The sequence below is a fragment of the Aquarana catesbeiana genome, linkage group LG13 (genome assembly GCF_042186555.1).
Source record: "Aquarana catesbeiana isolate 2022-GZ linkage group LG13, ASM4218655v1, whole genome shotgun sequence".
Lineage (NCBI taxonomy): Eukaryota > Metazoa > Chordata > Amphibia > Anura > Ranidae > Aquarana > Aquarana catesbeiana.
The window spans coordinates 157,007,085-157,029,465 of NC_133336.1; the positions used below are offsets into that span (position 1 = coordinate 157,007,085).

The 22,381-nt window shown below is 43.7% G+C and overlaps 1 protein-coding gene across 1 annotated transcript in view; it reads right to left on the reverse strand.

Annotated features, from left to right (window-relative positions):
* The window catches only part of LOC141116555 (torsin-1B-like), a 149,956-nt gene that overhangs the window by 72,239 nt on the left and 55,336 nt on the right, over window positions 1-22,381 (reverse strand). The window lies entirely within an intron of this gene.

The window sequence follows — 22,381 nt, forward strand, 5'->3', positions numbered from 1 at the left end:
CAGTGTTAAGCTAAAGCTACAAGTTAGTGTAGTGCATCCTCAGAACAGTGTTCAGCTAAAGCTACAAGTTAGTTTAGTGTGACCTCTGCACAGTGTTCAGCTAAAGCTACAAGTTAGTGTGGTGCGTCCTCCTCACAGTGTTCAGCTAAAGCTACAAGTTAGTGTAGTGCTTCCTCTGAACAGTGTTCAGCTAAAGCTACCAGTTGGTTTAGTGTGACCTCTGCACAGTGTTCAGCTAAATCTGCAAGTTAGTGTAATGCTTCCTCCTCACAGTGTTCAGCTAAAGCTTCAAGTTAGTGTAGTACGTCCTCCTCACAGTGTTCAGCTAAAGCTACAAGTTAGTGTAGTGCGTCCTCTGAACAGTGTTCAGCTAAAGCTACAAGTTAGTGTAGTGCGTCCTCTGAACAATGTTCAGCTAAAGCTACAAGTTAGTGTAGTGCGTCCTCCTCACAGTGTTCAGCTAAAGCTACAAGTTAGTGTAGTGCATCCTCCTCACAGTGTTCAGCTAAAGCTACAAGTTACTTTAGTGTGACCTCTACACAGTGTTCATCTAAAGCTACAAGTTAGTGTAGTGCGAATTCTGCACAGTGTTCAGCTAAAGCTACAAGTTAGTGTAGTGCGTCCTCTGAACAGTGTTCAGCTAAAGCTACAAGTTAGTGTAGTGCGTCCTCTGAACAGTGTTCCGCGAAAGCTACAAGTTAGTGTAGTGCGACCTCTGCACAGTGTAAAGTTAAAGCTAAAAGTTAATGTAGTGCGTGCTCCTCACAGTGTTCAGCTAATGCTACAAGATAGTGTACTGTGCCCTCCTCACACTGTTAAGCTAAAGCTACAAGTTATTGTAGTGCATCCTCTGAACAGTGTTTAGCTAAAGCTAATAGTTAGTTTAGTGTGACCTCTGCACAGTGTTCAGCTAAAGCTACAAGTTAGTGTAGTGCGTCCTCCTCACAGTGTTCAGCTAAAGTTACAAGTTAGTGTAGTGGGTCCTCTGAACAGTGTTCAGCTAAAGCTACAAGTTATTGTAGTGCGTCCTCTGAACAGTATTTAACGAAAGCTACAAGTTAGTGTAGTGTGACCTCTGCACAGTGTTCAGCTAAAGCTACAAGTTAGTGTAGTGCGTCCTCCTCACAGTGTTCAGCTAAAGCTACAAGTAGTGTAGTACGTCCTCCTCATAGTGTTCAGCTAAAGCTACAAGTTAGTGTAGTGCATCCTCCTCACAGTGTTCAGCTAAAGCTACAAGTTAGTGTAGTGCGTCCTCCTCACAGTGTTAAGCAAAAGCTACAAGTTAGTGTAGTGCATCCTCCTCACAGTGTTCAGCTAAAGCTACAAGTTAGTGTAGTGCGTCTACCTCACAGTGTTCAGCTAAAGCTACAAGTTAGTGTAGTGCGTCCTCCTCACAGTGTTCAGCTAAAGCTACAAGTTAGTGTAGTGCTACCTCTGCACAGTGTTCAGCTAAAGCTACAAGTTAGTGTAGTACGTCCTCCTCACAGTGTTCAGCTCAAGCTACAAATTAGTGTAGTGCGTCTACCTCTCAGTGTTAAGCTAAAGCTACAAGTTAGTGTAGTGCGTCCTCTGAACAGTGTTCAGCTAAAGCGACAAGTTAGTGTAGTGCGTCCTCCTCACAGTGTTCAGCTAAAGCTACAAGTTAGTGTAGTGCATCCTCCTCGCAGTGTTCAGCTAAAGCTAAAAGTTAGTTTAGTGTTACCTCTGCATAGTGTTCAGCTAAAGCTACAAGTTTGTGTAGTGCGTCCTCACAGTGTTCAGCTAAAGCTACCTGTAGAAGGTTGGTGGTGTTTTCCTGATCCTATCACTACAGCAGGCAGCTAAATTATTTACACGTTAGTGTAGTGCGACCTCTGCACAGTGTTCAGCTAAAGCTACAAGTTAGTGTAGTGCGTCCTCTGAACAGTGTTCAGCTTAAGCTACAAGTTAGTGTAGTGCATCCTCTGAACAGTGTTCAGCGAAAGCTACAAGTTAGTATAGTGTGACCTCTGCACAGTGTTCAGTTAAAGCTACAAGTTAGTGTAGTATGTCCTCCTCACAGTGTTCAGCTAAAGCTACAAGTTAGTGTAGTGCGTCCTCCTCACAGTGTTCAGCTAAAGCCACAAGTTAGTTTAGTGTGACCTCTGCATAGTGTTCAGCTAAAGCTACAATGTTAGTGTAGTGCATCCTCTGAACAGTGTTCCGCTAAAGCTACAAGTTAGTGTAGTGCGTCCTCTGAACAGTGTTCAGCTAAAGATACAAGTTAGTTTAGTGTGACCTCTGCACAGTGTTCAGCTAAAGCTACAAGTTAGTGTAGTGCGTCCTGTGAACAGTGTTCAGCTAAAGCTTCAAGTTAGTGTAGTGCGTCCTCTGAAAAGTGTTCAGCTAAAGCTACAAGTTAGTTTAGTGTGACCTCTGCACAGTGTTCAGCTAAAGCTACAAGTTAGTTTAGTGCGTCCTCTGAACAGTGTTCAGCTAAAGCTTCAAGTTAGTGTAGTGCGTCCTCTGAACAGTGTTCAACTAAAGCTACAGGTTAGTTTAGTGTGACCTCTGCAAAGTGTTCAGCTAAAGCTACAAGTTAGTGTAGAGCGTCCTCCTGACAGTGTTCAGCTAAAGCTACAAATTAGTGTAGTGCGTCCTCCTCACAGTGTTAAGCTAAAGCTACAAGTTAGTGTAGTGCGTCCTCCTCACAGTGTTCAGCTAAAGCTACAAGTTAGTTTAGTGTGACCTCTGCATAGTGTTCAGCTTAAGCTACAAGTTAGTGTAGTGTGTCCTCTGAACATTGTTCAGCTAAAGCTACAAGTTAGTGTAGTGCGTCCTCTGAACAGTGTTCAGCTAAAGCTACAAGTTAGTTTAGTGTGACCTCTGCACAGTGTTCAGCTAAAGCTACAAGTTAGTGTTGTGCTTGCTCCTCACAGTGTTCAGCTAAAGCTACAAGTTAGTGTAGTGCGTCCTCTGAACAGTGTTCAGCTAAAGCTACGAGTTAGTTTAGTGTGAACTCTGCACAGTGTTCAGCTAAAGCTGCAAGTTAGTGTAGTGCTTCCTCCTCACAGTGTTCAGCTAAAAGCTACAAGTTAGTGTAGTGCGTCCTCTGAATAGTGTTCAGCTAAAGCTACAAGTTAGTGTAGTGCGTCCTCTGAATAGTGTTCAGCTAAAGCTACAAGTTAGTGTAGTGCGTCCTCTGAACAGTGTTCAGCGAAAGCTACAAGTTAGTGTAGTGCGACCTCTGCACAGTGTTCAGCTAAAGCTACAAGTTAGTGTAGTGCGTCCTCCTCACAGTGTTCAGCTCAAGCTACAAGTTAGTGTAGTGCATCCTCCTCACAGTGTTAAGCTAAAGCTACAAATTAGTGTAGTGCATCCTCCTCACAGTGTTAAGCTAAAGCTACAAGTTAGTTTAGTGTGACCTCTGCACAGTGTTCAGCTAAAGCTACAAGTTAGTGTAGTGCGTACTCCTCACAGTGTTCAGCTAAAGCTACAAGTTAGTGTAGTGCGACTGCTGCACAGTGTTCAGCTAAAGCTACAAGTTAGTGTAGTGTGACCTCTGCACAGTGTTCAGCTAAAGATACAAGTTAGTTTAGTGTGACCTCTGCACAGTGTTCAGCTAAAGTTAAAAGTTAGTGTAGTGCGTCATCTGAACAGTGTTCAGCTAAAGCTACAAGTTAGTGTAGTGAGACTACTGCATAGTGTTCAGCTAAAGCTACAAATTAGTTTAGTGCGACCTCTGCACAGTGTTCAGCTAAAGCTACAAGTTAGTTTAGTGTGACCTCTGCACAGTTTTCATCTAAAGCTACAAGTTAGTGCAGTGCGTCCTCCTCACAGTGTTCAGCTAAAGCTACAAGTTAGTGTCGTGCGTCCTCCTCACAGTGTTAAGCTAAAGCTACAAGTTAGTGTAGTGCATCCTCTGAACAGTGTTCAGCTAAAGCTACAAGTTAGTTTAGTGTGACCTCTGCACAGTGTTCAGCTAAAGCTACAAGTTAGTGTAGTATGTCCTCCTCACAGTGTTCAGCTAAAGCTACAAGTTAGTGTAGGGTGTCCTCCTCACAGTGTTCAGCTAAAGCTACAAGTTAGTTTAGTGTGACCTCTGCACAGTGTTCAGCTAAAGCTACAAGTTAGTGTAGTGCGTCCTTCTCACAGTGTTCAGCTAAAGCTACAAGTTAGTGTAGTGCGTCCTCCTCACAGTGTTAAGCTAAAGCTACAAGTTAGTGTAGTGCATCCTCTGAACAGTGTTAAGCTAAAGCTACAAGTTAGTTTAGTGTGACCTCTGCACATTGTTCAGCTAAAGCTACAAGTTAGTGTAGTGCATCCTCCTCACAGTGTTAAGCTAAAGCTACAAGTTAGTTTAGTGTGAGCTCTGCACAGTGTTCAGCTAAAGCTACAAGTTAGTGTAGTGCATGCTCCTCACAGTGTTCAGCTAAAGCTACAAGTTAGTGTAGTGCGACCGCTGCACAGTGTTCAGCTAAAGCTACAAGTTAGTGTATTGCGACCTCTGCACAGTGTTCAGCTAAAGGTACAAGTTAGTTTAGTGTGACCTCTGCACAGTGTTCAGCTAAAGCTACAAGTTAGTGTAGTGCGTCACCTGAACAGTGTTCAGCTAAAGTTACAAGTTAGTGTAGTGCGACTTCTGCACAGTGTTCAGCTAAAGCTACAAGTTAGTGTAGTGCGACCTCTGCACAGTGTTCAGCTAAAGCTACAAGTTAGTTTAGTGTGACCTCTGCACAGTTTTCATCTAAAGCTGCAAGTTAGTGTAGTGCGTCCTCCTCACAGTGTTCAGCTAAAGCTACAAGTTTGTGTAGTGCGTCCTCCTCACAGTGTTAAGCTAAAGCTACAAGTTAGTGTAGTGCATCCTCTGAACAGTGTTCAGCTAAAGCTACAAGTTAGTGTAGTGCGTCTACCTCACAGTGTTCAGCTAAAGCTACAAGTTAGTGTAGTGCGTCCTCCTCACAGTCTTCAGCTAAAGGTACAAGTTAGTGTAGTGCGACCTCTGCACAGTTTTCAGCTAAAGCTACAAGTTAGTGTAGTACGTCCTCCTCACAGTGTTCAGCTCAAGCTACAAATTGGTGTAGTGCGTCTACCTCTCAGTGTTAAGCTAAAGCTACAAGTTAGTGTAGTGCGTCCTCTGAACAGTGTTCAGCTAAAGCTACAAGTTAGTGTAGTGCATCCTCCTCACAGTGTTCAGCTAAAGCTACAAGTTAGTTTAGAGTGACCTCTGCACAGTGTTCAGCTAAAGCTACAAGTCAGTGTAGTGCGTCCTCTGAACAGTGTTCCGCTAAAGCTACAAGTTAGTGTAGTGCGAACTCTGGACAGTGTTCAGCTAAAGCTACAAGTTAGTTTTGTGTGTCCTCTGAACAGTGTTCAGCGAAAGCTACAAGTTAGTGTAGTGTGACCTCTGCACAGTGTTCAGTTAAAGCTACAAGTTAGTGTAATACGTCCTCACAGTGTTCAGCTAAAGCTACAAGTTAGTGTAGTGCATCCTCCTCACAGTGTTCAGCTAAAGCTACAAGTTAGTTTAGTGTTACCTCTGCATAGAGTTCAGCTAAAGCTGCAAGTTTGTGTAGTGCGTCCTTACAGTGTTCAGCTAAAGCTACAAGTTAGTGTAGTACGTCCTCCTCACAGTGTTCAGCTCAAGCTACAAATTAGTGTAGTGCGTCTACCTCTCAGTGTTAAGCTAAAGCTACAAGTTAGTGTAGTGCGTCCTCTGAACAGTGTTCAGCTAAAGCTACAAGTTAGTGTAGTGCATCCTCCTCACAGTGTTCAGCTAAAGCTACAAGTTAGTTTAGAGTGACCTCTGCACAGTGTTCAGCTAAAGCTACAAGTCAGTGTAGTGCGTCCTCTGAACAGTGTTCCGCTAAAGCTACAAGTTAGTGTAGTGCGTCTACCTCACAGTGTTCAGCTAAAGCTACAAGTTAGTGTGGTGCGTCCTCCTCACAGTCTTCAGCTAAAGCTACAAGTTAGTATAGTGCGACCTCTGCACAGTGTTCAGCTAAAGCTACAAGTTAGTGTAGTACGTCCTCCTCACAGTGTTCAGCTCAAGCTACAAATTAGTGTAGTGCGTCTACCTCTCAGTGTTAAGCTAAAGCTACAAGTTAGTGTAGTGCGTCCTCTGAACAGTGTTCAGCTAAAGCTACAAGTTAGTGTAGTGCATCCTCCTCACAGTGTTCAGCTAAAGCTACAAGTTAGTTTAGAGTGACCTCTGCACAGTGTTCAGCTAAAGCTACAAGTCAATGTAGTGCGTCCTCTGAACAGTGTTCCGCTAAAGCTACAAGTTGGTGTAGTGCGAACTCTGGACAGTGTTCAGCTAAATGTACAAGTTAGTGTTGTGTGTCCTCTGAACAGTGTTCAGCGAAAGCTACAAGTTAGTGTAGTGTGACCTCTGCACATTGTTCAGTTAAAGCTACAAGTTAGTGTAATACGTCCTCACAGTGTTCAGCTAAAGCTACAAGTTAGTGTAGTGCATCCTCCTCACAGTGTTCAGCTAAAGCTACAAGTTAGTTTAGTGTTACCTCTGCATAGAGTTCAGCTAAAGCTGCAAGTTTGTGTAGTGCGTCCTTACAGTGTTCAGCTAAAGCTACAAGTTAGTGTAGTACGTCCTCCTCACAGTGTTCAGCTCAAGCTACAAATTAGTGTAGTGCGTCTACCTCTCAGTGTTAAACTAAAGCTACAAGTTAGTGTAGTGCGTCCCCTGAACAGTGTTCAGCTAAAGCTACACGTTAGTGTAGTGCATCCTCCTCACAGTGTTCAGCTAAAGCTACAAGTTAGTTTAGAGTGACCTCTGCACAGTGTTCAGCTAAAGCTACAAGTCAGTGTAGTGCGTCCTCTGAACAGTGTTCCGCTAAAGCTACAAATTAGTGTAGTGCGAACTCTGGACAGTGTTCAGCTAAAGCTACAAGTTAGTGTTGTGTGTCCTCTGAACAGTGTTCAGCGAAAGCTAAAAGTTAGTGTAGTGTGACCTCTGCACAGTGTTCAGTTAAAGCTACAAGTTAGTGTAATACATCCTCACAGTGTTCAGCTAAAGCTACAAGTTAGTGTAGTGCATCCTCCTCACAGTGTTCAGCTAAAGCTACAAGTTAGTTTAGTTTTACCTCTGCATAGAGTTCAGCTAAAGCTGCAAGTTTGTGTAGTGCGTCCTCACAGTGTTCAGCTAAAGCTACAAGTTAGTGTAGTGCATCATCTGTACAGTGTTCAGCTAAAGCTACAAGTTAGTGTAGTGCGACCTCTGCACAGTGTTCAGCTAAAGCTACCTGTAGAAGGTTGGTGGTGTTTTCCTGATCCTAACACTACCGCAGGCAGCTAAATTATTTACACTTTAGTGTAGTGCGACCTCTGCACAGTGTTCAGCTAAAGCTACAAGTTAGTGTAGTGCGTCCTCTGAACAGTGTTCAGCTTAAGCTACAAGTTAGTGTAGTGCGTCCCCTCAACAGTGTTCAGCGAAAGCTACAAGTCAGTGTAGTGTGACCTCTGCACAGTGTTCAGTTAAAGCTACAATTTAGTGTAGTATGTCCTCCTCACAGTGTTCAGCTAAAGCTACAAGTTAGTGTAGTGCGTCCTCCTCACAGTGTTCAGCTAAAGCCACAAGTTAGTTTAGTGTGACCTCTGCGTAGTGTTCAGCTAAAGCTACAAGTTAGTGTAGTGCGTCCTCTGAACAGTGTTCAGCTAAAGCTACAAGTTAGTGTAGTGCGTCCTCTGAACAGTGTTCAGCTAAAGCTACAAGTTAGTTTAGTGTGACCTCTGCACAGTGTTCAGCTAAAGCTACAAGTTAGTTTAGTGCGTCATCTGAACAGTGTTCAACTAAAGCTTCAAGTTAGTGTAGTGCGTCCTCTGAACAGTGTTCAACTAAAGCTACAGGTTAGTTTAGTGTGACCTCTGCACAGTGTTCAGCTAAAGCTACAAGTTAGTGTAGTGCGTCCTCCTCACAGTGTTAAGCTAAAGCTACAAGTAAGTGTAGTGCATCCTCTGAACAGTGTTCAGCTAAAGCTACAAGTTAGTTTAGTGTGACCTCTGCACAGTGTTCAGCTAAAGCTACAAGTTAGTGTAGTGCGTCCTCAGAACAGTGTTCAGCGAAAGCTACAAGTTAGTGTAGTGTGACCTCTGCACAGTGTTCAGTTAATGCTACAAGTTAGTGTAGTACGTCCTCCTCACAGTGTTCAGCTAAAGCTAGAAGTTAGTGTAGTGCGTCCTCCTCACAGTGTTCAGCTAAAACTACAAGTTAGTTTAGTGTGACCTCTGCATAGTGTTCAGCTAAAGCTACAAGTTAATGTAGTGCGTCCTCTGAACAGTGTTCAGCTAAAGCTACAAGTTAGTTTAGTGTGACCTCTGCACAGTGTTCAGCTAAAGCTACAAGTTAGTGTAGTGCGTCCTCCTCACAGTGTTCAGCTCAAGCTACAAGTTAGTGTAGTGCGTCCTCTGAACAGTGTTCAGCTAAAGCTACGAGTTAGTTTACTGTGACCTCTGCACAGTGTTCAGCTAAAGCTGCAAGTTAGTGTAGTGCTTCCTCCTCACAGTGTTCAGCTAAAAGCTACAAGTTAGTGTAGTGCGTCCTCTGAATAGTGTTCAGCTAAAGCTACAAGTTAGTGTAGTGCGTCCTTTGAACAGTGTTCAGCGAAAGCTACAAGTTAGTGTAGTGCGACCTCTGCACAGTGTTCAGCTAAAGCTACAAGTTAGTGTAGTGCGTCCTCCTCACAGTGTTCAGCTCAAGCTACAAGTTATTGTAGTGCGTCTACCTCACAGTGTTAAGCTAAAGCTACAAGTTAGTGTAGTGCATCCTCCTCACAGTGTTAAGCTAAAGCTACAAGTTAGTTTAGTGTGACCTCTGCACAGTGTTCAGCTAAAGCTACAAGTTAGTGTAGTGCGTCCTCCTCACAGTGTTCAGCTAAAGCTACAAATTAGTGTAGTGCAACCGCCGCACAGTGTTCAGCTAAAGCTACAAGTTAGTTTAGTGTGACCTCTGCACAGTGTTCAGCTAAAGCTACAAGTTAGTGTAGTGCGTCATCTGAACAGTGTTCAGCTAAAGCTACAAGTTAGTGTAGTGAGACTACTGCACAGTATTCAGCTAAAGCTACAAGTTAGTGTAGTGCAACCTCTGCACAGTGTTCACCTAAAGCTACAAGTTAGTTTAGTGCGTCCTCCTCACAATGTTCAGCTAAAGCTACAAGTTAGTGTAGTGCGTCCTCCTCACAGTGTTAAGCTAAAGCTACAAGTTAGTGTAGTGCATCCTCTGAACGATGTTAAGCTAAAGCTACAAGTTAGTTTAGTGTGACCTCTACACAGTGTTCAGCTAAAGCTACAAGTTAGTGTAGTACGTCCTCCTCACAGTATTCAGCTAAAGCTACAAGTTAGTGTAGTGCATCCTCCTCACAGTGTTAAGCTAAAGCTACAAGTTAGTTTAGTGTGACCTCTGCACAGTGTTCAGTTAAAGCTACAAGTTAGTGTAGTGCGTCCTCCTCACAGTGTTCAGCTAAAGCTACAAGTTAGTGTAGTGCGACTGCTGCACAGTGTTCAGCTAAAGCTACAAGTTAGTGTAGTGCGACCTCTGCACAGTGTTCAGCTAAAGGTACAAGTTAGTTTAGTGTGACCTCTGCACAGTGTTCAGTTAAAGCTACAAGTTAGTGTAGTGCGTCATCTGAACAGTGTTCAGCTAAAGCTACAAGTTAGTGTAGTGCGACTTCTGCACAGTGTTCAGCTAAAGCTACAAGTTAGTGTAGTGCGACCTCTGCACAGTGTTCAGCTAAAGCTACAACTTAGTTTAGTGTGACCTCTGCAAAGCTTTCAGCTAAAGCTACAAGTTAGTGTAGTGCATCCTCCTCACAGTGTTCAGCTAAAGCTACAAGTTAGTGTCGTGCGTCCTCCTCACAGTGTTAAGCTAAAGCTACAAGTTAGTGTAGTGCATCCTCTGAACAGTGTTCAGATAAAGCTACAAGTTAGTTTAGTATTTCCTCCTCACAGTGTTCAGCTAAAGCTACAAGTTAGTGTAGTGCGTCCTCTGAACAGTGTTCAGCTAAAGCTACAAGTTAGTTTAGTGTGACCTCTGCACAGTGTTCAGCTAAAGCTACAAGTTAGTGTAGTGCGTCCTCCTCACAGTGTTCAGCTAAAGCTACAAGTTAGTGTAGTGCGTCCTCCTCACAGTGTTAAGCTAAAGCTACAAGTTAGTGTAGTTCATCCTCTGAACAGTGTTCAGCTAAAGCTACAAGTTAGTGTAGTGCGTCTACCTCACAGTGTTCAGCTAAAGCTACAAGTTAGTGTAGTGCGTCCTCCACACAGTGTTCAGCTAAAGCTACAAGTTAGAGTAGTGCGACCTCTGCACAGTGTTCAGCTAAAGCTACAAGTTAGTGTAGTACGTCCTCCTCACAGTGTTCAGCTCAAGCTACAAATTAGTGTAGTGCGTCTACCTCTCAGTGTTAAGCTAAAGCTACAAGTTAGTGTAGTGCATCCTCCTCACAGTGTTCAGCTAAAGGTACAAGTTAGTTTAGTGTGACCTCTGCACAGTGTTCAGCTAAAGCTACAAGTTAGTGTAGTGCATCATCTGAACAGTGTTCAGCTAAAGCTACAAGTTAGTGTAGTGCGACTTCTGCACAGTGTTCAGCTAAAGCTACAAGTTAGTGTAGTGCGACCTCTGCACAGTGTTCAGCTAAAGCTACAAGTTCGTTTAGTGTGACCTCTGCACAGTTTTCAGCTAAAGCTACAAGTTAGTGTAGTGCGTCCTCTGAACAGTGTTCAGCTAAAGCTACAAGTTAGTGTAGTGCGTCCTCTGAACAGTGTTCAGCTAAAGCTACAAGTTAGTTTAGTGTGACCTCTGCACAGTGTTCAGCTAAAGCTACAAGTTAGTTTAGTGCGTCCTCTGAACAGTGTTCAACTAAAGCTTCAAGTTAGTTTAGTGTGACCTCTGCACAGTGTTCAGCTAAAGCTACAAGTTAGTGTAGTGCGTCCTCCTCACAGTGTTCAGCTGAAGCTACAAGTTAGTGTAGTGCGTCCTCCTCACAGTGTTAAGCTAAAGCTACAAGTTAGTGTAGTTCATCCTCTGAACAGTGTTCAGCTAAAGCTACAAGTTAGTGTAGTGCGTCTACCTCACAGTGTTCAGCTAAAGCTACAAGTTAATGTAGTGCGTCCTCCTCACAGTGTTCAGCTAAAGCTACAAGTTAGAGTAGTGCGACCTCTGCACAGTGTTCAGCTAAAGCTACAAGTTAGTGTAGTACGTCCTCCTCACAGTGTTCAGCTCAAGCTACAAATTAGTGTAGTGCGTCTACCTCTCAGTGTTAAGCTAAAGCTACAAGTTAGTGTAGTGCATCCTCCTCACAGTGTTAAGCTAAAGCTACAAGTTAGTTTAGTGTGACCTCTGCACAGTGTTCAGCTAAAGCTACAAGTTAGTGTAGTGCGTCCTCCTCACAGTGTTCAGCTAAAGCTACAAGTTAGTGTAGTGCGACCGCTGCACAGTGTTCAGCTAAAGCTACAAGTTAGTGTAGTGCGACCTCTGCACAGTGTTCAGATAAAGGTACAAGTTAGTTTAGTGTGACCTCTGCACAGTGTTCAGCTAAAGCTACAAGTTAGTGTAGTGCATCATCTGAACAGTGTTCAGCTAAAGCTACAAGTTAGTGTAGTGCGACTTCTGCACAGTGTTCAGCTAAAGCTACAAGTTAGTGTAGTGCGACCTCTGCACAGTGTTCAGCTAAAGCTACAAGTTAGTTTAGTGTGACCTCTGCACAGTTTTCAGCTAAAGCTACAAGTTAGTGTAGTATGTCCTCCTCACAGGTTCAGCTAAAGCTACAAGTTAGTTTAATGTGACTTCTGCACAGTGTTCAGCTGAAGCTACAAGTTAGCGTAGTGCGTCCTCCTCACAGTGTTCAGCTAAAGCTACAAGTTAGTGTAATGTATCCACTGAACAGTGTTCAGCTAAAGCTACAAGTTAGTTTAGTGTAACCTCTGCACTGTGTTCAGCTAAAGCTTCAAGTTAGTGTAGTGCTTCCTCCTCACAGTGTTCAGCGAAAGCTACTAGTTAGTGTAGTGCAACCTCTGCACAGTGTTCAGCTAAAGCTACAAGTTAGTGTAGTGCGTCCTCCTCACAGTGTTCAGCTCAAGCTACAAGTTAATGTAGTGCGTCTGCCTCACAGTGTTAAGCTAAAGCTACAAGTTTGTGTAGTGCATCCTCTAAACAGTGTTCAGCTGAAGCTACAAGTTAGTTTAGTGTGACCTTTGCACAGGGTTCAGCTAAAGCTACAAGTTAGTGTAGTGTGTCCTCGGAACAGTGTTCAGCTAAAGCTACAAGTTAGTGTAGTGCGACCTCTGCAAAGTGTTCATCTAAAGCTACAAGTTAGTGTAGTGCGTCCTCCTCACAGTGTTAAGCTAAATCTACAAGTTAGTGTAGTGCATCCTCTGAACAGTGTTCAGCTAAAGCTACAAGTTAGTTTAGTGTGACCTCTGCACAGTGTTCAGCTAAAGCTACAAGTCAGTGTAGTGCGACCTCTGCACAGTGTTCATCTAAAGCTACAAGTTAGTGTAGTGCGTCCTCCTCACAGTGTTCAGCTAAAGCTGCAAGTTAGTGTAGTGCGTCCTCCTCACAGTGTTCAGCTAAAGCTACAAGTTAGTGTAGTGCTTCCTCTAAACAGTGTTCAGCTAAAGCTACAAATTAGTTTAGTGTGACCTCTGCACAGTGTTCAGCTAAAGCTACAAGTTAGTGTAGTGCGTCCTCCTCACAGTGTTCAGCTAAAGCTACAAATTAGTGTAGTGCGTCCTCCTCACAGTGTTAAGCTAAAGCTACAAGTTAGTGTAGTGCATCCTCTGAACAGTGTTCAGCTAAAGCTACAAGTTAGTTTAGTGTGACCTCTGCACAGTGTTAAGCTAAAGCTACAAGTTAGTGTAGTGCATCCTCAGAACAGTGTTCAGCTAAAGCTACAAGTTAGTTTAGTGTGACCTCTGCACAGTGTTCAGCTAAAGGTACCACTTGGTTTAGTGTGACCTCTGCACAGTGTTCAGCTAAATCTGCAAGTTAGTGTAATGCTTCCTCCTCACAGTGTTCAGCTAAAGCTACAAGTTAGTGTAGTACGTCCTCCTCACAGTGTTTAGCTAAAGCTAGAAATTAGTGTAGTGCGTCCTCTGAACAGTGTTCAGCTAAAGCTACAAGTTAGTGTAGTGCGTCCTCTGAACAGTGTTCAGCTAAAGCTACAAGTTAGTGTAGTGCGTCCTCCTCACAGTGTTCAGCTAAAGCTACAAGTTAGTGTAGTGCATCCTCCTCACAGTGTTCAGCTAAAGCTTCAAGTTAGTTTAGAGTGACCTCTGCACAGTGTTCAGCTAAAGCTACAAGTTAGTGTAGTGCGTCCTCTGAACAGTGTTCCACTAAAGCTACAAGTTAGTGTAGTGCGAACTCTGCACAGTGTTCAGCTAAAGCTACAAGTTAGTGTTGTGTGTCCTCTGAACAGTGTTCAGAGAAAGCTACAAGTTAGTGTAGTGTGACCTCTGCACAGTGTTCAGTTAGAGCTACAAGTTAGTGTAATACGTCCTCACAGTGTTCAGCTAAAGCTACAAGTTAGTGTTGTGCATCCTCCTCACAGTGTTCAGCTAAAGCTACAAGTTAGTTTAGTGTTACCTCTGCATACTGTTCAGCTAAAGCTACAAGTCTGTGTAGTGCGTCCTTCTCACAGTGTTCAGCTAAAGCAACAAGTTATTGTAGTGCGTCCTCTGAACAGTGTTCAGCTAACGCTACAAGTTAGTTTAGTGTGACCTCTGCACAGTGTTCAGCTAAAGCTACAAGTTAGTGTAGTGCTTCCTCCTCACAGTGTTCAGCTAAAGCTACAAGTTAGTGTAGTGCATTATCTGAACAGTGTTCAGCTAAAGCTACAAGTTAGTGTAGTGCGACCTCTGCACAGTGTTCAGCTAAAGCTACCTGTAGAAGGTTGGTGGTGTTTTCCTGATCCTATCACTACCACAGGCAGCTAAATTTTTTACACGTTAGTGTAGTGCGACCTCTGCACAGTGTTCAGCTAAAGCTACAAGTTAGTGTAGTGCGTCCTCTGAACAGTGTTCAGCTTAAGCTACAAGTTAGTGTAGTGCATCCTCTGAACAGTGTTCAGCGAAAGCTACAAGTTAGTGTAGTGTGACCTCTGCACAGTGTTCAGTTAAAGCTACAAGTTAGTGTAGTATGTCCTCCTCACAGTGTTCAGCTAAAGCTACCAGTTAGTGTAGTGCGTCCTCCTCACAGTGTTCAGCTAAAGCTACAAGTTAATTTAGTGTGACCTCTGCATAGTGTTCAGCTAAAGCTACAAGTTAGTGTAGTGCGTCCTCTGAACAGTGTTCAGCTAAAGCTACAAGTTAGTTTAGTGTGACCTCTGCACAGTGTTCAGCTAAAGCTACAAGTTAGTTTAGTGCGTCCTCTGAACAGCGTTCAGCTAAAGCTTCAAGTTAGTGTAGTGCGTCCTCTGAACTGTGTTCAACTAAAGCTACAGGTTAGTTTAGTGTGACCTCTGCACAGTGTTCAGCTAAAGCTACAAGTTAGTGTAGTGCAACCTCCTCACAGTGTTCAGCTAAAGCTACAAATTAGTGTAGTGCGTCCACCTCACAGTGTTAAGCTAAAGCTACAAGTTAGTGTAGTGCATCCTCTGAACTGTGTTCAGCTAAAGCTACAAGTTAGTTTAGTGTGACCTCTGCACAGTGTTCAGCTAAAGCTACAAGTTAGTGTAGTGCGTCCTGAGAACAGTGTTCAGCTAAAGCTACAAGTTAGTGTAGTGTGACCTCTGCACAGTGTTCAGTTAAAGCTACAAGTTAGTGTAGTACGTCCTCCTCACAGTGTTCAGCTAAAGCTAGAAGTTAGTGTAGTGCGTCCTCCTCACAGTGTTCAGCTAAAGCTACAAGTTACTTTAGTGTGACCTCTGCATAGTGTTCAGCTAAAGCTACAAGTTAGTGTAGTGCGTCCTCTGAACAGTGTTCAGCTAAAGCTACAAGTTAGTGTAGTGCGTCCTCTGAACAGTGTTCAGCTAAAGCTACAAGTTAGTTTAGTGTGAAATCTGCACAGTGTTCAGCTAAAGCTACAAGTTAGTGTAGTGCGTCCTCTTCACAGTGTTCAGCTAAAGCTACAAGTTAGTGTAGTGCGACCTCTGCACAGTGTTCAGCTAAAGGTACAAGTTAGTTTAGTGTGACCTCTGCACAGTGTTCAGCTAAAGCTACAAGTTAGTGTAGTGCGTCATCTGAACAGTGTTCAGCTAAAGCTACAAGTTAGTGTAGTGCGACTTCTGCACAGTGTTCAGCTAAAGCTACAAGTTAGTGTAGTGCGACCTCTGCACAGTGTTCAGCTAAAGCTACAACTTAGTTTAGTGTGACCTCTGCAAAGTTTTCAGCTAAAGCTACAAGTTAGTGTAGTGCGTCCTCCTCACAGTGTTCAGCTAAAGCTACAAGTTAGTGTCGTGCGTCCTCCTCACAGTGTTAAGCTAAAGCTACAAGTTAGTGTAGTGCATCCTCTGAACAGTGTTCAGATAAAGCTACAAGTTAGTTTACTATTTCCTCCTCACAGTGTTCAGCTAAAGCTACAAGTTAGTGTAGTGCATCCTCTGAACAGTGTTCAGCTAAAGCTACAAGTTAGTTTAGTGTGACCTCTGCACAGTGTTCAGCTAAAGCTACAAGTTAGTGTAGTGCGTCCTCCTCACAGTGTTCAGCTAAAGCTACAAGTTAGTGTAGTGCGTCCTCCTCACAGTGTTAAGCTAAAGCTACAAGTTAGTGTAGTTCATCCTCTGAACAGTGTTCAGCTAAAGCTACAAGTTAGTGTAGTGCGTCTACCTCACAGTGTTCAGCTAAAGCTACAAGTTATTGTAGTGCGTCCTCCTCACAGTGTTCACCTACAGCTACAAGTTAGAGTAGTGCGACCTCTGCACAGTGTTCAGCTAAAGCTACAAGTTTGTGTAGTACGTCCTCCTCACAGTGTTCAGCTCAAGCTACAAATTAGTGTAGTGCGTCTACCTCTCAGTGTTAAGCTAAAGCTACAAGTTAGTGTAGTGCATCTTCCTCACAGTGTTAAGCTAAAGCTACAAGTTAGTTTAGTGTGACCTCTGCACAGTGTTCAGCTAAAGCTACAAGTTAGTGTAGTGCGACCGCTGCACAGTGTTCAGCTAAAGCTACAAGTTAGTGTAGTGCGACCTCTGCACAGTGTTCAGCTAAAGGTACAAGTTAGTTTAGTGTGACCTCTGCACAGTGTTCAGCTAAAGCTACAAGTTAGTGTAGTGCATCATCTGAACAGTGTTCAGCTAAAGCTACAAGTTAGTGTAGTGCGACTTCTGCACAGTGTTGAGCTAAAGCTACAAGTTAGTGTAGTGCGACCTCTGCACAGTGTTCAGCTAAAGCTACAAGTTAGTTTAGTGTGACCTCTGCACAGTTTTCAGCTAAAGCTACAAGTTAGTGTAGTATGTCCTCCTCATAGTGTTCAGCTAAAGCTACAAGTTAGTTTAGTGTGACTTCTGCACAGTGTTCAGATAAAGCTACAAGTTAGCGTAGTGCGTCCTCCTCACAGTGTTCAGCTAAAGCTACAAGTTAGTGTAATGTGTCCACTGAACAGTGTTCAGCTAAAGCTACAAGTTAATTTAGTGTAACCTCTGCACAGTGTTCAGCTAAAGCTTCAAGTTAGTGTAGTGCTTCCTCCTCACAGTGTTCAGCTAAAGCTACAAGTTAGTGTAGTGCGTCCTCTGAATAGTGTTCAGCTAAAGCTACAAGTTAGTGTAGTGCGTCCTCCTCACAGTGTTCAGCGAAAGCTACTAGTTAGTGTAGTGCAACCTCTGCACAGTGTTCAGCTAAAGCTACAAGTTAGTGTAGTGCGTCCTCCTCACAGTGTTCAGCTCAAGCTACAAGTTAATGTAGTGCGTCTGCCTCACAGTGTTAAGCTAAAGCTACAAGTTCGTGTAGTGCATCCTCTGAACAGTGTTCAGCTGAAGCTACAAGTTAGTTTAGTGTGACCTTTGCACAGGGTTCAGCTAAAGCTACAAGTTAGTGTAGTGTGTCCTCTGAACAGTGTTCAGCTAAAGCTACAAGTTAGTGTAGTGCGACCTCTGCAAAGTGTTCATCTAAAGCTACAAGTTAGTGTAGTGCGTCCTCCTCACAGTGTTAAGCTAAATCTACAAGTTAGTGTAGTGCATCCTCTGAACAGTGTTCAGCTAAAGCTACAAGTTAGTTTAGTGTGACCTCTGCACAGTGTTCAGCTAAAGCTACAAGTCAGTGTAGTGCGACCTCTGCACAGTGTTCATCTAAAGCTACAAGTTAGTGTAGTGCGTCCTCCTCACAGTGTTCAGCTAAAGCTGCAAGTTAGTGTAGTGCGTCCTCCTCACAGTGTTCAGCTAAAGCTACAAGTTAGTGTAGTGCTTCCTCTAAACAGTGTTCAGCTAAAGCTACAAATCAGTTTAGTGTGACCTCTGCACAGTGTTCAGCTAAAGCTACAAGTTAGTGTAGTGCGTCCTCCTCACAGTGTTCAGCTAAAGCTACAAAATAGTGTAGTGCGTCCTCCTCACAGTGTTAAGCTAAAGCTACAAGTTAGTGTAGTGCATCCTCTGAACAGTGTTCAGCTAAAGCTACAAGTTAGTTTAGTGTGACCTCTGCACAGTGTTAAGCTAAAGCTACAAGTTAGTGTAGTGCATCCTCAGAACAGTGTTCAGCTAAAGCTACAAGTTATTTTAGTGTGACCTCTGCACAGTGTTCAGCTAAAGGTACCACTTGGTTTAGTGTGACCTCTGCACAGTGTTCAGCTAAATCTGCAAGTTAGTGTAATGCTTCCTCCTCACAGTGTTCAGCTAAAGCTACAAGTTAGTGTAGTACGTCCTCCTCACAGTGTTCAGCTAAAGCTAGAAATTAGTGTAGTGGGTCCTCTGAACAGTGTTCAGCTAAAGCTACAAGTTAGTGTAGTGCGTCCTCTGAACAGTGTTCAGCTAAAGCTACAAGTTAGTGTAGTGCGTCCTCCTCACAGTGTTCAGCTAAAGCTACAAGTTAGTGTAGTGCATCCTCCTCACAGTGTTCAGCTAAAGCTACAAGTTAGTTTAGAGTGACCTCTGCACAGTGTTCAGCTAAAGCTACAAGTTAGTGTAGTGCGTCCTCTGAACAGTGTTCCACTAAAGCTACAAGGTAGTGTAGTGCGAACTCTGCACAGTGTTCAGCTAAAGCTACAAGTTAGTGTTGTGTGTCCTCTGAACAGTGTTCAGAGAAAGCTACAAGTTAGTGTAGTGTGACCTCTGCACAGTGTTCAGTTAGAGCTGCAAGTTAGTGTAATACGTCCTCACAGTGTTCAGCTAAAGCTACAAGTTAGTGTAGTGCATCCTCCTCACAGTGTTCAGCTAAAGCTACAAGTTAGTTTAGTGTTACCTCTGCATACTGTTCAGCTAAAGCTACAAGTCTGTGTAGTGCGTCCTCCTCACAGTGTTCAGCTAAAGCTACACGTTAGTGTATTGCGTCCTCTGAACAGTGTTCAGCTAACGCTACAAGTTAGATTAGTGTGACCTCTGCACAATGTTCAGCTAAAGCTACAAGTTAGTGTAGTGCTTCCTCCTCACAGTGTTCAGCTAAAGCTACAAGTTAGTGTAGTGCATTATCTGAACAGTGTTCAGCTAAAGCTACAAGTTAGTGTAGTGCGACCTCTGCACAGTGTTCAGCTAAAGCTACCTGTAGAAGGTTGGTGGTGTTTTCCTGATCCTATCACTACCACAGGCAGCTAAATTTTTTACACGTTAGTGTAGTGCGACCTCTGCACAGTGTTCAGCTAAAGCTACAAGTTAGTGTAGTGCGTCCTCTGAACAGTGTTCAGCTTAAGCTACAAGTTAGTGTAGTGCATCCTCTGAACAGTGTTCAGCGAAAGCTACAAGTTAGTGTAGTGTGACCTCTGCACAGTGTTCAGTTAAAGCTACAAGTTAGTGTAGTATGTCCTCCTCACAGTGTTCAGCTAAAGCTACCAGTTAGTGTAGTGCGTCCTCCTCACAGTGTTCAGCTAAAGCTACAAGTTAGTTTAGTGTGACCTCTGCATAGTGTTCAGCTAAAGCTACAAGTTAGTGTAGTGCGTCCTCTGAACAGTGTTCAGCTAAAGCTACAAGTTAGTTTAGTGTGACCTCTGCACAGTGTTCAGCTAAAGCTACAAGTTAGTGTTGTGCTTGCTCCTCACAGTGTTCAGCTAAAGCTACAAGTTAGTTTAGTGTGACCTCTGCACAGTGTTAAGCTAAAGCTACAAGTTAGTGTAGTGCATCCTCAGAACAGTGTTCAGCTAAAGCTACAAGTTAGTTTAGTGTGACCTCTGCACAGTGTTCAGCTAAAGGTACCACTTGGTTTAGTGTGACCTCTGCACAGTGTTCAGCTAAATCTGCAAGTTAGTGTAATGCTTCCTCCTCACAGTGTTCAGCTAAAGCTACAAGTTAGTGTAGTACGTCCTCCTCACAGTGTTCAGCTAAAGCTAGAAATTAGTGTAGTGGGTCCTCTGAACAGTGTTCAGCTAAAGCTACAAGTTAGTGTAGTGCGTCCTCTGAACAGTGTTCAGCTAAAGCTACAAGTTAGTGTAGTGCGTCCTCCTCACAGTGTTCAGCTAAAGCTACAAGTTAGTGTAGTGCATCCTCCTCACAGTGTTCAGCTAAAGCTACAAGTTAGTTTAGAGTGACCTCTGCACAGTGTTCAGCTAAAGCTACAAGTTAGTGTAGTGCGTCCTCTGAACAGTGTTCCACTAAAGCTACAAGTTAGTGTAGTGCGAACTCTGCACAGTGTTCAGCTAAAGCTACAAGTTAGTGTTGTGTGTCCTCTGAACAGTGTTCAGAGAAAGCTACAAGTTAGTGTAGTGTGACCTCTGCACAGTGTTCAGTTAGAGCTGCAAGTTAGTGTAATACGTCCTCACAGTGTTCAGCTAAAGCTACAAGTTAGTGTAGTGCATCCTCCTCACAGTGTTCAGCTAAAGCTACAAGTTAGTTTAGTGTTACCTCTGCATACTGTTCAGCTAAAGCTACAAGTCTGTGTAGTGCGTCCTCCTCACAGTGTTCAGCTAAAGCTACACGTTAGTGTATTGCGTCCTCTGAACAGTGTTCAGCTAACGCTACAAGTTAGATTAGTGTGACCTCTGCACAATGTTCAGCTAAAGCTACAAGTTAGTGTAGTGCTTCCTCCTCACAGTGTTCAGCTAAAGCTACAAGTTAGTGTAGTGCATTATCTGAACAGTGTTCAGCTAAAGCTACAAGTTAGTGTAGTGCGACCTCTGCACAGTGTTCAGCTAAAGCTACCTGTAGAAGGTTGGTGGTGTTTTCCTGATCCTATCACTACCACAGGCAGCTAAATTTTTTACACGTTAGTGTAGTGCGACCTCTGCACAGTGTTCAGCTAAAGCTACAAGTTAGTGTAGTGCGTCCTCTGAACAGTGTTCAGCTTAAGCTACAAGTTAGTGTAGTGCATCCTCTGAACAGTGTTCAGCGAAAGCTACAAGTTAGTGTAGTGTGACCTCTGCACAGTGTTCAGTTAAAGCTACAAGTTAGTGTAGTATGTCCTCCTCACAGTGTTCAGCTAAAGCTACCAGTTAGTGTAGTGCGTCCTCCTCACAGTGTTCAGCTAAAGCTACAAGTTAGTTTAGTGTGACCTCTGCATAGTGTTCAGCTAAAGCTACAAGTTAGTGTAGTGCGTCCTCTGAACAGTGTTCAGCTAAAGCTACAAGTTAGTTTAGTGTGACCTCTGCACAGTGTTCAGCTAAAGCTACAAGTTAGTGTTGTGCTTGCTCCTCACAGTGTTCAGCTAAAGCTACAAGTTAGTGTAGTGCGTCCTCTGTACAGTGTTCAGCTAAAGCTACAAGTTAGTTTAGTGTGACCTCTGCACAGTGTTCAGCTAAAGCTACAAGTTAGTTTAGTGCGTCCTCTGAACAGCGTTCAGCTAAAGCTTCAAGTTAGTGTAGTGCGTCCTCTGAACTGTGTTCAACTAAAGCTACAGGTTAGTTTAGTGTGACCTCTGCACAGTGTTCAGCTAAAGCTACAAGTTAGTGTAGTGCATCCTCCTCACAGTGTTCAGCTAAAGCTACAAATTAGTGTAGTGCGTCCACCTCACAGTGTTAAGCTAAAGCTACAAGTTAGTGTAGTGCATCCTCTGAACTGTGTTCAGCTAAAGCTACAAGTTAGTTTAGTGTGACCTCTGCACAGTGTTCAGCTAAAGCTACAAGTTAGTGTAGTGCGTCCTCAGAACAGTGTTCAGCTAAAGCTACAAGTTAGTGTAGTGTGACCTCTGCACAGTGTTCAGTTAAAGCTACAAGTTAGTGTAGTACGTCCTCCTCACAGTGTTCAGCTAAAGCTAGAAGTTAGTGTAGTGCGTCCTCCTCACAGTGTTCAGCTAAAGCTACAAGTTAGTTTAGTGTGACCTCTGCATAGTGTTCAGCTAAAGCTACAAGTTAGTGTAGTGCGTCCTCTGAACAGTGTTCAGCTAAAGCTACAAGTTAGTGTAGTGCGTCCTCCTCACAGTGTTCAGCTAAAGCTACAAGTTAGTTTAGTGTGACCTCTGCACAGTGTTCAGCTAAAGCTACAAGTTAGTGTAGTGCGTCCTCTTCACAGTGTTCAGCTAAAGCTACAAGTTAGTGTAGTGCGTCCTCCTCACAGTGTTCAGCTAAAGCTACAAGTTAGTGTAGTGCGTCCTCTGAACAGTGTTCAGCTAAAGCTACAAGTTAGTGTAGTGCGTCCTCTGAACAGTGTTCAGCTAAAGCTACAAGTTAGTGTAGTGCATCCTCCTCACAGTGTTCAGCTAAAGCTACAAGTTAGTGTAGTGCGAACTCTGCACAGTGTTCAGCTAAAGCTACCTGTAGAAGGTTGGTGGTGTTTACCTGATCCTATCACTACCGCAGGCAGCTAAATTATTTACACGTTAGTGTAGTGCAACTTCTGCACAGTTTTCAGCTAAAGCTACCTGTAGATGGTTGGTGGTGTTTTCCTGATCCTATCACTACCACAGGCAGCTAATTTATTTAAACGTTAGTGTAGTGTGACCTCTGCACAGTGTTCAGCTACAGCTACCTGTAGAAGATTGGTTGTGTTCTCATACTACAAGCAGGCAGTTGATTTTGCTAGCTGCAGTATCAGTATATATATATATCCCAGCTTAGTGCAGCTACAGGCCATTAGTATGTCTGGAAGGCCAACAAGGAGAGGCAGACAGTCACAGGCCAATAAAAGAGGGCAAGCAGGCTCTGTGTCTAGAGGCAAAAGTGCTGGTCGTGGAGACGGTGCATCCTCATCAGCACATAACCGTGGGACACGCTTTTCCTTTTTTTCGGCAGCTGGCCGTATTGAGCCGCAACATGCGGAAGACTTGGTCGTCTGGATGACCAAGCCGTCCTCATCCTCCTCATCCTCTCTCACCCATGCTCAGGGTACTTTGTCTGGCAAAGCAGCTGCCATGCGGCCTCTTCCCTCGGCTCAATGGCATCAGTGACTCCTTCCCTAGCCCCACCATGTTCTCC